Source organism: Stegodyphus dumicola, chromosome 10, assembly GCF_044657685.1.
Source record: "Stegodyphus dumicola isolate Sdum_Otavi_A_Nest chromosome 10, ASM4465768v1".
Classification (NCBI taxonomy): domain Eukaryota; kingdom Metazoa; phylum Arthropoda; class Arachnida; order Araneae; family Eresidae; genus Stegodyphus; species Stegodyphus dumicola.
In genome coordinates this window covers 129,855,959-129,868,743 of record NC_140777.1, presented here as the reverse complement: position 1 = coordinate 129,868,743, position 12,785 = coordinate 129,855,959, and the positions used below count along the sequence as shown (strand labels likewise).

Genomic DNA, 12,785 nt, shown 5'->3' with positions numbered 1-12,785 from the left:
ACTTTTGTTAATCTAATACTCTTATAATGAAAATTATTTCTTGTTTTGCTTCAGTTTATTCTTAAAGTGTTATTAAAATTTTCTTGCACAGCGTGCAGTCAGTTACTTGAATGTTGACTTGTTAATTATGACGAAAGTCGGCTACATAATAGTTCAGTAGGGTTTGGATTTATTAGATTATGCCAAAGCACACTACGGCTATCTGCTTAAGGGGGGTGGGATTCCATTGTGGAATACATTGTCAGGAACAGGTTCATATGCACATTATACTTCAGGAAAAACACGAAAATCTTCACGCAGTTTTTTGATTTGTTTTGTTTTTCTTTTTTGTTTTTTAGAATAATGTATACTTTCAGTGAACCTTCTTGGTGACTATCTCTCCCTAAGACGAAGAGTGCTTTTAAGATCAATAAACATAGGTTTTAATCATTAAGCAAGTTCACCAATCCACACAAGATTAAAAAAATACGGAATTTTGAGTGGTCGCTTTAAATTGGATTGCTTACATTTACTTTTAGATTTAGACATTTCTTATTAGCACTATAAAAGTATTACTTAAACTTTCATATACATTTTATTCGATAATTTCGTAGTTACTTATTGTAAACTTAAAGTGACCAACTTCTTAAGACAATTTTTAATGTTTTTTTGGTGTTTCTTAATTTTCAGAATATCTTAATTTATGCGCTCCAGAAATCTGTAGCGAAATTAAAATTAATATTTCTGAGTGAGATTCTATTTTGCGGCGATTCTTTGTCCTCGGAATTCTTTGCCTAGCAACTTTAAAGCGACTAATTTTTCTTGTAAATTTTTAATTAAAGATAAAATTTAATGAAATAAAAACTTAATCAAATTTCCCTTATATAATTAATTTTCAATGATAAAAACTGCACATATTTTACATTGACATTTATTTTCACTGACTGAAACGTTTCAAGTACAGATTTTTTGTATTTAAATGACGAATTGTTTGGAATAAGGAAATGTAATATTTTTATGTATCATTTTAAATGCTTTAGAAACATATGATTTTGAATATCGATCATAACTAAATTTTAAAATCCGGGTTCGCTTCGTTGCATGATTATTTTTTAATTAAATAACCAGAAGGAACATTTTTTCAGTAAAATGAAAGTATTTAGTGCTCCTACGCATTAAACTACTGGAAAAAGATATCTTGAAAGAAGGCATATTAATTTCTCTAATTTACTTTTTAAATCAAACAAAAATATTTTTTTGTTTTAATAATTTACAAATCTTATAGTTTTTTTCATCTGCAATTAACTGTAGTTTTAGTTTCACAGTTCATAATAATTAACAAAGATATATTGTGAATTGGAAATCAATACACGCAGAATCGCTAATTAAGAAACTATGTTGCGTGCAATTTGGCAGAAATATAAAGCAATAGGTCAGTTTTCGAATCACAATGTTAGAATCAGGTTTGAAATGAAATTTACTTAAATATTATATTTTAAAAAAATTAGTTTGAAATACGTAATTTTAATGTGTAGTTTGGAAAGCCATCAATAGATGGCGCTACGAGTTAAAATTTAACATTGTAATCTTATTTCTGCAAAAATTCACGAAGTAATTGATTTTGATATCAGTTATAAATCATATTTTTTTCTAAATAATATTTAGAAGCGTTTCATATATTCCTTTATACACAGTTTTCACTAAACATTGTCAGCTGTCAGCAGAATGACGTTTACGGCAACCCTATTGCATTGCTATTCCGCACTCGCTTTGTTTACATTTATTTGTACTGTGGTCAGTTTGCAAAAAATATGCGAAAATATCAAGGACGACCGAAAAAACATCCTGGTTTTAATAAAAGATCCAGAATTCAGCGTAAACGTCGAGCTCAAGAAAAAAATATGAAATTAAATTCCCGAGATGTGGAAGATTCCGAACAAGCGGATGTTTTCGAAAGGTGAGAAATAATTTATTCTTTATATCGACTACCCCGTGTTTATGATTTCGTAGTAAGTTAATTCCGAAGTAAAATATGCGTATTTTTTTTTATTGAAGGTCAGAAATTATTGATACAACTGCATCTGTGTCAAAGGAGAATCATTGCCCGGATGATTTTTTTACAAAGTAAGTTTTTTTTTTTTTTTTTTTTTTTGTATGTGTGTGTATGAGGGGATGCTAATAATTGTTCAATTCTGTTATAATAATTTATTCCTCCATTCACACTAAATTGTTGGGAAATATTGAAAGGGTAAATTCCAATTCACAAGGAATTGCTGAAATAATTGAATCTTTTCAAAAGTATGAGCATGTTCTTGCGATCTAAATTGAATTCACCATCATTACATGTATTATTGGAAATTTTATAGTCATATGTTTGCTACGAAATGCTTTGTCAGTTACCTATGGTATATTTTAACAGGTGTATGCACATTTATTCATGTGCTCGCTGTTCAACTTGCTTTTTTTTATTATGTCATTTACTTGGATGTTAAAACTTTCTTTTAGCGTTGGAACATTTTATGATCATTTAGTAAAATTTATATATAAATATATATTATTGCTTGTTTATTTATGGTTCTGTGTATTTGTCATGTATGCATGTTGTGAAGTGTAGTTTTTGAAAAATATGTCACAAATGTTAAATTCCACCAAAAGCTGAATTGAATTGATATTGGGATGCAGGTAATTAGAAAATATCTGCTGTGTATTTTGAGCGTAAACCAAACTAGTGCCAAGAATGGGACCAATATGCTCAGGCTTGCTTAGCCTTTTTGCCATTGTCCAAATTGAATTATCTCCAGTATAAAGGGAGTGAATGCTTTCTCTGTATAACATTAAAATATCCGTCTGATCAAAAATCTACCAATAAGAAACTTTTCATATGTTATGTGACAGACTTTCTGCAAACAGAAGTCCTCAGCTGTGTTCTTGTACATGTTTTTTAATTGTGGTTCAGATGTGTACTTCTCAAAGGAATTCTTCTCATAGGAAGATTATCTGAACATTTAAAAACTATATTCTGCTTTTAGGGGCCTAATATTTTATGCCCCTAAAATTAATATTGAAATTTCTAAAATGTTGAAAAATATGTCATCTGGATTCTGTACAAAAAATATAATCCCCTTTTTCATTTCTGCATTTGCAATTCCTGCATTTTCTTTATTCCTACATTTTTTAATTGGAAGGAATTTCATTCGCAGAGCCCTCTAATTTATTCTTACAAATCATGTAGTAATGTACCATTTTAGATAGATATAAATAACACATTTTGTAATTTTTCTAAACTGTGGTTATACAGCATGATATAATAGCTACACAGGGTATGGCGAAACAGTATACAGCAATATCTGTCGCACTGTCTGAGATGGGTGGTAGTCATACATAGCTTAATGCTTAAATTTGTTATGTGTTATTTATTTATTTATTCATGTTTTTTTTTTTTTTTTTTAATTATGTTATAGCAGTTTATTTCTTTCATTCTTAGGTCCGGAAGTGAAAAATTTGACTTTTCTACGCCAGAAGTTACAGCTAATGTTCCTAAGACAAACCAGGCTTTCCTGAGGTAAGTTGGTTTATTTTTAAAATAGATATTAGCTGTGCATGATATTACAGTTACTTAATTATGGTTAACTAATTATGTATTAATTTAGAAGTCAAGCAACCAAAATCAGCGTTATATTTTCAAATAGTGAATATTTCAAAATATGATGCTGATTTTTGTTGCTTGACTCTCAAATTAATACTTGGTCGGTGTGTTATTGTATCTTAATTAAACTAATTATGGTTCTTTTCTTCTCAGTTCTGATCTGGACATTTCAGTTATTGACTCTGACGTAGAAGGTAGAAATACAAGCTCTCTTTTGGGGTAAATATGTATTTCTCTATGCCAAAATTAAAATGTCATCATTTATGTTTTTCTTTTATGGTGTTACATTATGTTGTTTACATACTGATAGCTATTAAAACTGTTAAATATAATATTGTAGCTATCAAAAAGAGGGGGATGAATTTGATTTGTACCAAATTTGGACGTTTTGCATGAAAGAACTTGAAAATAAAAGATTTTTTTAAAAATATATTCATTGAAATCAGTGAAATTTTCAGTCGGGACACTGAAGCAAATGAAAATATTTTGGGGTTTGATTCTTTTGATGGGAGCCTCATCAATAAGCCTACTATCTTTTTTAAATATTGCTTCTTTTTCATTGTTTTCATGATGTTTTATGTTCCCTTCATGAAAGAGATTTTAATAATTTAAATTTTGTTAATAAAATATAACAAAATGAAATCTGTGATTATGTGGCTGTTATTTTTTCCATATATATTTATTTGAGGAAAACCACAAATTTTATTATTTTACAGAATTTTTAAGAAAAATATAAGGATAAAATTTTTTAAATAATTCTGATTACTACCTTTGCTTTCCTCTCATAATGTGCCTCAAATTAGAGCAATTAGACAACAAATTTAAGTCGTGATCTTTTTTTTCCAAGTTTTTTTTTTAGGCTTAGGAGTATAAATTGCTTATCCCCACAAGACAGTGCATCTTCTTAGTATGCCATCCTAAGGCTCCGTTCACATGATGGTATAAATGTCATAGACACATAATCATAAGGCACAAAATGTGGGAGTTTCATTCACACCTGCGAGAGAGGGTCTAAGCCATAGCCAATTAGAGAAGCTAAATTTGTGCATGCATGTATGTGTCTACAGCTTTCTCTCTCAATAGGTTTTATGTATATGCTCTGATTGGCCGACTCTTATATCAAGTCGGCACAAAGTTGAAAACTTCAAGCTTAATGCCCAAACTAGTTTTTGTGACATAGCAAGGTCTGACTACAAAGCGTTGTTAGTTGGGAATTATGACATTTATACAACGGCTTGAATAGAGCCTTAGAAAGCCATTTGGTAACTGAGTTATCCACCATGAAAGAGTTATTCTTGCCCCTCTGAATTCAGTGTTTACTGGAACACGAACATTTTATACTCAGGTGTAGAGGCCCTTCATGTGAAACCTCCGGCACACAAAGTAGTGACTAATATTGCACAAGCAAATGACACTGCGAGCATGGAAGCAGCAGTTGTGAAGATGACTCATCTTCTTGTAGTAATATACTGGTAATCCAGTGTATTATTATTGTTAATTTATTTGCTATCTGTTGCCTAAATTTCCTAAACCTAATTGCGAATGGGCTGCCTGCATGGGCGTTTTCATGGTTTTCCCCGTGTATATGAGCCATTTCCCTTAGAAAGTCCTCCATGAAAGCATTCCTCCTCTTAGGAAGATCAAGTGCTTTGCTGTCATCAAATAAGCCAAATTTAAACCTAATTTGTAATATTTATATATATGTATATATATTGTATATATATATATTTTAGCTTGGAGTCTGAGCCTCTTCAGGAGAACCTTAATGATGAATTTCTGTGTCCTGATTCACCTTTAATTATCGAAAGGGAAGATCGACGAAAGGCAAATCCATTACCATCAGGCAGAACAATTTGCAATATGTCTTTTGTAATAGTGCAGGCTAGGACATTAGAGCAACATTCCCTAAATTGTAAATTTGGAGGATCATTTATTTTTAACAAAGTGATTCAACGTGGTCTTGTCACTACATATAACTATGTATGTGATAAAATTTTATGTGGGGAAATGGCAACAATTTGTTCTGATATGGAGAAAAGCAGCCTAAATCAGCTTGCAGTATTAGGTGCGTTATCTACTGGCAGTGGATTTTCACAAGAGGAGGAAAAGTTTAGCATCATGGAAATTCCGTATATGAGCAACTCAACCTTTGCTTCTTGTGAGCGAACTACTGGCAAAATAATACAGGGATGTGCACAGGAAACTATGTGTGCTGCTATAGAAGAGGAAAAAAGGCAGGCAGAACTTCGCAATGATAAAGATAATGATGGTTATCACTGTATAACTGTCATTGTTGATGGAGGTTGGTGTAAAAGAAGCTATGGGCATGGTTACAATGCTTCAAGTGGCATATCTGTTATTATAGGCATGGTCACCCAGAAAATTTTGTTTGTTGGAATTCGCAACAAAGTGTGCCTTATATGCAGTGCTATTGAAGATGGCAAGATGCCAAATAAAGTGCACCTTTGTTGGCGAAATTGGAATGGGCCTTCTACAGGTATGGAAAGCAGTGCCATTGTGGAAGGTCTGAATTATCTCCAGTGTGTTCACAAAATACGTTGTACTCGACTTGTTGGAGATGGAGATGCTAACACAATGGCCAAAGTGAAAGAAAGCGTTTCATATGGAGGACGGGTGATCAAAGTAGAATGTGCTAACCATGCTGTTCGAAGATATCGCAGAGCTCTTGAGAAACTTCAGCAAAATACTGCGCGCTTCCCAGGGGCTAAAGGAATTGCTGCCCGTAAATTGCTGAAAATTAAAATGCCACTGTTAGTCAGAGGTGCTAGAGTAGCTATAAAAGCTCATGCTTTACCTAGCCATTATCAGCACACACAAGAAGCTATTGATGCATTAGTATCTGACTTGAGAAATGGGCCACATCATATATTTGGCAAGCATGATGCTTGTAGTGCTTTTTGTGCAAAGAAAGGTGCAGAGTTGGACAGCACATACAATGAAATTTTTTCCTCGGGTATGTTGCAAGCTATTGAAGCAGAAGTGGGAAGAGTACTGATATCGTGTAGCAGTACTCTTATTTGGAATGCCGCAAATAATCCTGCTGAAAGCTTCATGAGTCAACTGTGTAAAACTGTGTAAAACATCTGGTGGAAAAAGAGTTGATTTTTCCAAAGCTGGTGGCATGAACAGGCGTGCGAGTATTGCTGTCATGGCCTATCAAAATCCAGCACAGCAGTGGCAAAAAAATGCACAAAAAGCTGTAACAGGAAGTAGCCCCAGGACTCCAACTTTGAAATTCTTAGCTTCCAGAAATAAGCGCCATGTAAAACGTCTTGAGAGACGTAGACTTTTTGACACTGAGAAGAAAAAGAGAAATATGAGGAAAGCAGGACATATTCAGCAAGGTGGGGATATTTCTTATGGTGATTTTCCTGAGAAACCAGACCTATCAGATGAAGCATATGAATTGGCAGCTAAAAATTTTTTTATATCAATTGAAGTTCCAAAAAAAGATTCTCTTGAGGCCGTAACACGTGGACAGTCATCATCTGAAAGATCAAGAAGAATATCATCATCCTTTTTCAAAGATGTTGCTGATAGGCGTCCAACAACACTCAGTGCTGCTTTAGTGAAACGTATCATATATAATGATAACGTTTCAACTAAAGCATTAAAGTATGGCTTGGCTAACGAAGCAGTAGCCTTAAATCAATACAAGGAAAAGCACATGGGAAAAAACATCAGACGTTGTGGCCTTTTTATTGATCCTAAATATCCCTTTCTTTGTACTTCGCCAGATGGATTGATAGACGAAGATGGATTACTTGAAATAAAATGTCCTTATACAGCCAGATTCTCAGCAGACTTGTCAGACTTTTTCAGCAAGCCTAATTCTGTTGGTCTTCGGATGGATGCTGATAATAATCTTTATTTACCGAAAAGCCACAAATATTATTTTCAAATTCAAGGGCAGTTAGCCATAACAGAGAGGAATTGGTGTGATTTATATATATGGTGCAGAGAAGATGCAATCACATTAAGAATACCCGAAGACAAAACTTTCTGGATCAGTTTAGTTCCAAAACTCGAAAAATTTTACGTGAATTGTATTCTTCCTGAGCTTGTTGATCCAAGAGCACCAAGAAAAATGTCTCTTAGAGAACCGAAGTATATTGTTGATGCTAGAGCACAGAATGAGAAACAAAAACAGGCCACTGCTTCTGTAAAACAAACACAAGAAAAAAGAGAAATTGAAATTTCAGAAGCAGATAAAATTATTTCATCTCCTAGAAAGAATGCAGGAGAGAAAAGAATCAGGAAACCAAAAATTATTTTTGATTTGTAATCAGTAACAAGCCAAGCCAGCACACCGTAACATTTTCTACGTCTGAATAAAAACTATGCCTGCAACAAAGCATTATGATTAAATCCATACCTAATTAGAATATTACCCCATTTCTCTAAAAAAAATATGTTCAAAAAGTCTCTGCTTTCAGTAATAGATACGTCTGATCAATTCTGCCATAATTCTGTAATCAATACTTGAAGCTAGAATCTCCTGTGCTGCACTGCCATTGCATCTCTTTTCTGAATGTTTCATCATCCACTTCTCATTCTAAATATTCCTGTGTGCTTTCATTTATAGCTGCTAACTTGTTGTGAACATTTTCTGCACCACATGTTATATTTTGCAGTGTAAATAATGCGTGCAATCATATATTTTGGTTTTAATCATCAGTAACTTTGGTAAAACTACATTTATGCAAAGAAGACTTCCATAAAGTCACAGTTTCTGTGAAAAAGAAAATAAGTTTGATGACCTCTGTCATAATTCAATAAATAATTTTTTAAAATAGCATCACCTGTGCTGCACTAACATTGGAAAAAATTAAAGTCATCTCTTTTTTGAATGTTTCCTCATGCACTTCTGTTTCTAAGTATTCTTGTGTGCTTTGATCCATAGCTGATAACTTGTTGAGAATATTTTCTGCACAACATGTTACACCTCTGAACTTAAATACTTGCGGTAAAGAAGTATTTTGGTTTGAATCATGTGTAACTCCAATATAAGTCCATTTCTCCAAGGAAAACCTCCACAAAGTCACTGCTCCTGATTCAGCTGGAAGGACATCCATACAATGATATTTGAGAAGAAGACATACAAAATTGAGTATTGTGGAAAGATGATTGCTTATATCTTGAACGTGGATGATCCACTTGTCTACAAAACTCATAACCATTCTAAAAAATAAGGACATCAAATTTCAGTGCATCCTGCTCTCACAAGAGAGAAAGGTGATCATTAGAAGCCTTCCCAGCTCCACATGTTAATGCTGCCTCATGTTGCATAATATAATAATACACACACTGGCCAATCAATAAGAAACCTTTCAGATTTTCATCTGAATGCATGCTAGGGATGAAATATCCAAATTTTTTCTATGATGTGGATTATACTTGGTTAAAATGCCAGTATAAGTAAGGTGTAAGAGTGCTTTTCATGATGAATGAAGTAAAATGGGGAAAAAAGGCGGCAGATCATTCACCATTTGAAAAAGGGGCTTATTGTTGGTGCACATTTAGTGGGGGCATCGATTTCGAATCCTTCTCTAAAAAATGTAACTGCAGTTCGAGCATAGTTTTCAAAGACAGTGATCGGCGGTATCTCCGATGAATTGTACGGCAGAACACGGATTCAACTATCACAAATCGTCAACCAAGGCTCTTCCCAACAAATTTCAGCTAGAACTATGCGCAGCGAATTGCAGAGGGATAGGAATGCATAGTTTTGGTGCCTGTAAGAAAATCACTCAGTTCTGCCGACATGCAAGACTTCATTTTCAGTGGTGTCGAGAAAAGACACTGGACATCTGAGGATTGGAAATGGGTAATGTGGTGGGATATTACATTATGTATTACATATTAAACATAAGTTATGGGTTACCTCATAACTACAGAAGGTTCCTGTTCGCTGCCAGAAAAGGTTGAAGTAATCTGCAATGTAAATTACCGACAATACATGAGCTTTGTTCATTTATGGGCATGATAAAATTTTATCGATGCTTTTTGAAAAATGCTGCAGAAACTCAAGGAGTCATACACGAAATGTTAAAGGGTGATAAAAAAAGATCATTGTAAAGTTCCATGCACAGATGAAGGTGTTTAGTGTATTTAATTATGGCAAAGCACACTAGGGCTATCTGCCTAAGAGAAGGGATGCCTTCGTGGAGGACTTTCTAAGGGAAACTGGCTCATATACACGTTACACATGGGGAAAACCACGAAAACGCCCATGCAGCCAGTACGTTCGCGGGATTCAAACCTCGGACCGAACTACCAGTGTTCAGCGATTTTACCGCTCTGCCGCTGGTAGGCCTGCACAGATGAAGGAATTCACCAGTTTGAGAAGTGCAAATCTGATTTAGTCAATGGTGCCCTTTTGTGTTTCCCAATGGATTACCCTTTGTGTGCAGATACATCAGACTTTCCTATAGGATCAGTATTGCAGCAATTGGAAGAACAAGAACAAGACTGAAAACCTATTGTGTTCTACTCTAAAACATTAAATAATGCACAGAAGGTTTATAGTACCTATGACAGAGAATTCTTAGGAATATATCTTTCTGTCAAGCATTTTAAACATGTATCGGAAGGACGCAAATTCATCATACTTACTGATCACAAGCCACTGTCATATGCATAGAAGCAAAAGAATGGGAAGGCATAACCCAGACAACAACACCAACTTCAGTATATATCGGAATTTTCAACTGATATTCAGCATATTGATGCCAAAGAAAATTTAGTTGCAGTTGAAGTAGTCTCAGTTACTGGCTATGAAGCAGTAGCAGATGCTCAAGAATATAATGAAGAATTGCAACATTTAATGACAGGTAGTGCTTCACTGAAATTTAAATCATCTACATTAGCATTTTGGAAAACATTAAGATGTGACAGCTCAACAACCAGTATCAGGCCTTTTATTTCAAAGCAATTTAGACAACAAATGTTTCATCAAATTCATAATTTTGCTCCTCTGGTATCAGGACAACTGTCAACGAGATGACTGAAAAATTTATCTTTCCAAATATAAAGAAAGAAATTCACGAATAGACTTAAAGTCCTGTTAATTGTCAAAGGAGCAAAGTCAACAGGCATACAAAATCTAAAATAGCCGAGTTCCAAGCACCTCATGCTAGATTAAGTATTGTGCAAGTTGACCTGATTGGGCCATTACCACCATCTGCTGGTAGGACGTATTATCTGACATTTATTGACCATTTTTCCTGTTAGGGAGAAGTAGTTTCTTTACCAGATATCACAAGAGAAATGGTTGTCAAAGCATTTTACAATCATTGGATTAGCAGATTTGTTGTGCCTAGTTCCATAATCTCAGATCAAGGAAGACAGTTTGAGTCGCAGCCTTTCAAGAGCCTTGCAAAAGTATGTGGTGCTAAAGTTTTACGTTCCACTCCATACCACCCACATTGCAGTGGGAAAATTGAGCAGTTTCTCAGAACTTAAAAAAATGCAATAAAGGCTCACAGCAACATCAGATGGACAGAAATCCTTCTAGGATTCAGAGTTGCAATATGTCCTGATACTAATCACTCTGTAGCTCAAATGGTATATTTTATGCAAATAAGGTTACCATGTGAGTTTTTCGACTACCTACCACTAAAACTAAACCTGAACCATTTGTAACAAATTTACTGTCTTTTATGGATCAGCACCAGTTTATCAACTGCTAACAAACATAAAATATTTATGCATAAAGACTTGAGATCATGTTCTCATGTGTTTGTGAGAACTGATCGTGTGAAAAAGGCACTTGAACTTGCTTATTGAGGGACCATTTTTTTGTGGTGAAAAAATATGATAAATATTTCCGAGTCTTAATTAAGGACAGACAAGTTAACATTTCATTGACAGACTGAAACCAGCTTATTTGTTACTTTCGAACAAATTACTAGAAACAGTGACTAAAAATAAAAAACCATTTCACATTTCATGTACCCAAAATTCTGATATTGTACCTAACGTCAAATCTATTATTCTAGATGGTATGAAAATCAGAAAATGTGTTGGATTTAAGGACTAATGTTTTGTATATTTTGCTATACTTCATCATCTTCTAAATATTAGTAAATATATATCTGCATTAGTGATAATCAGCTGTGAGCACATAGTGCACCATCTGCAACTCATTTGGGTATAAACTATGCTAGTGATTATAATGTCCTTGCTTTTTCCCATATGCCATATGTTGCATGAAATTTTGTTATATGAATCTAGCTTCCTGTGAGGAATTTCTGTGATCTTTCTAGTATGTATGGTCAAGAATTAGGCTTGTGATATACTGTCATGATTTTGCCCACATGTTCCCTGAATATACTACCATTTCCTTAGGAAGACTTCCAAGAAGAATACTGTTGTGAGTTCTAAGCCTAACTATGGTTTGGAACTGTTTATAATGAATTATTGGGATTCTGCACATGTAATGTGGATGCAATTCTATTTCCATTTAGAAGATTTTCTGCAAAGGCAATGCTTTAGCTGTGAGATAATTCTGTTTTGGAAATAAAACTGATATTTATTTAGATTTGTGGTATTTATAAGGCAGTTTATCAATAGCAGGTAGCATCTTGCCTCTTTGCTTTGATCAGGGCCTGTGCAACCAGTGGTAGTCAAAATTTTATAATTTAGCAGAGGGCACTGAGCAGCAAAATTTAGAGGCAAAAAAATGTTCAGAACTTACGAAGACATCAGCCAGCAGAATTTAGGATATGCAGAGATTGCACTGAGTGGCAATAGTGCCATATGTTACATTTGCTATCTGCATTATTAATTTGTGAAACAATTTCAGCTGCTTGAAAATGCATTTTTCTGTTAGAAATTTGTATTTCTTGCAATTTCTTTTTTTTTTGGGGGGGGTCGAGAATATGGTGTTAAAAATATTTTATCATTTTCTTTTTTTTTTCTTTTCAGGTGAAAATTTTGTGCATGATTTGGCTTTCATTGAGACGTCTCTGGGTCAGGAGTTACTAAGGAAGAGAAACTTACATGCAGGTTGAAGCATGCAGTGTCAAATGTATAAGGAATATAAAAGATGCTGTATATTAGTATAAGTTTGAATAACCATAATAAAAAAATTTCTTGAAAATTGTGTTTTTTCTGCGAGTTATTAAAATTGGAAATA

General features: G+C 33.9%; 1 long non-coding RNA gene across 1 annotated transcript; it reads left to right on the top strand.

Moving 5' to 3' along the window:
- The first annotated feature begins 342 nt into the window (after nt 1-342).
- LOC146995101 (uncharacterized) lies at nt 343-12,749 on the top strand. Its single transcript, XR_015043680.1, has 5 exons — nt 343-368; nt 2,035-2,103; nt 3,464-3,541; nt 3,779-3,844; nt 12,575-12,749. It is a non-coding gene; the product is annotated as an uncharacterized LOC146995101 (long non-coding RNA).
- Nucleotides 12,750-12,785: the final 36 nt, after the last annotated feature.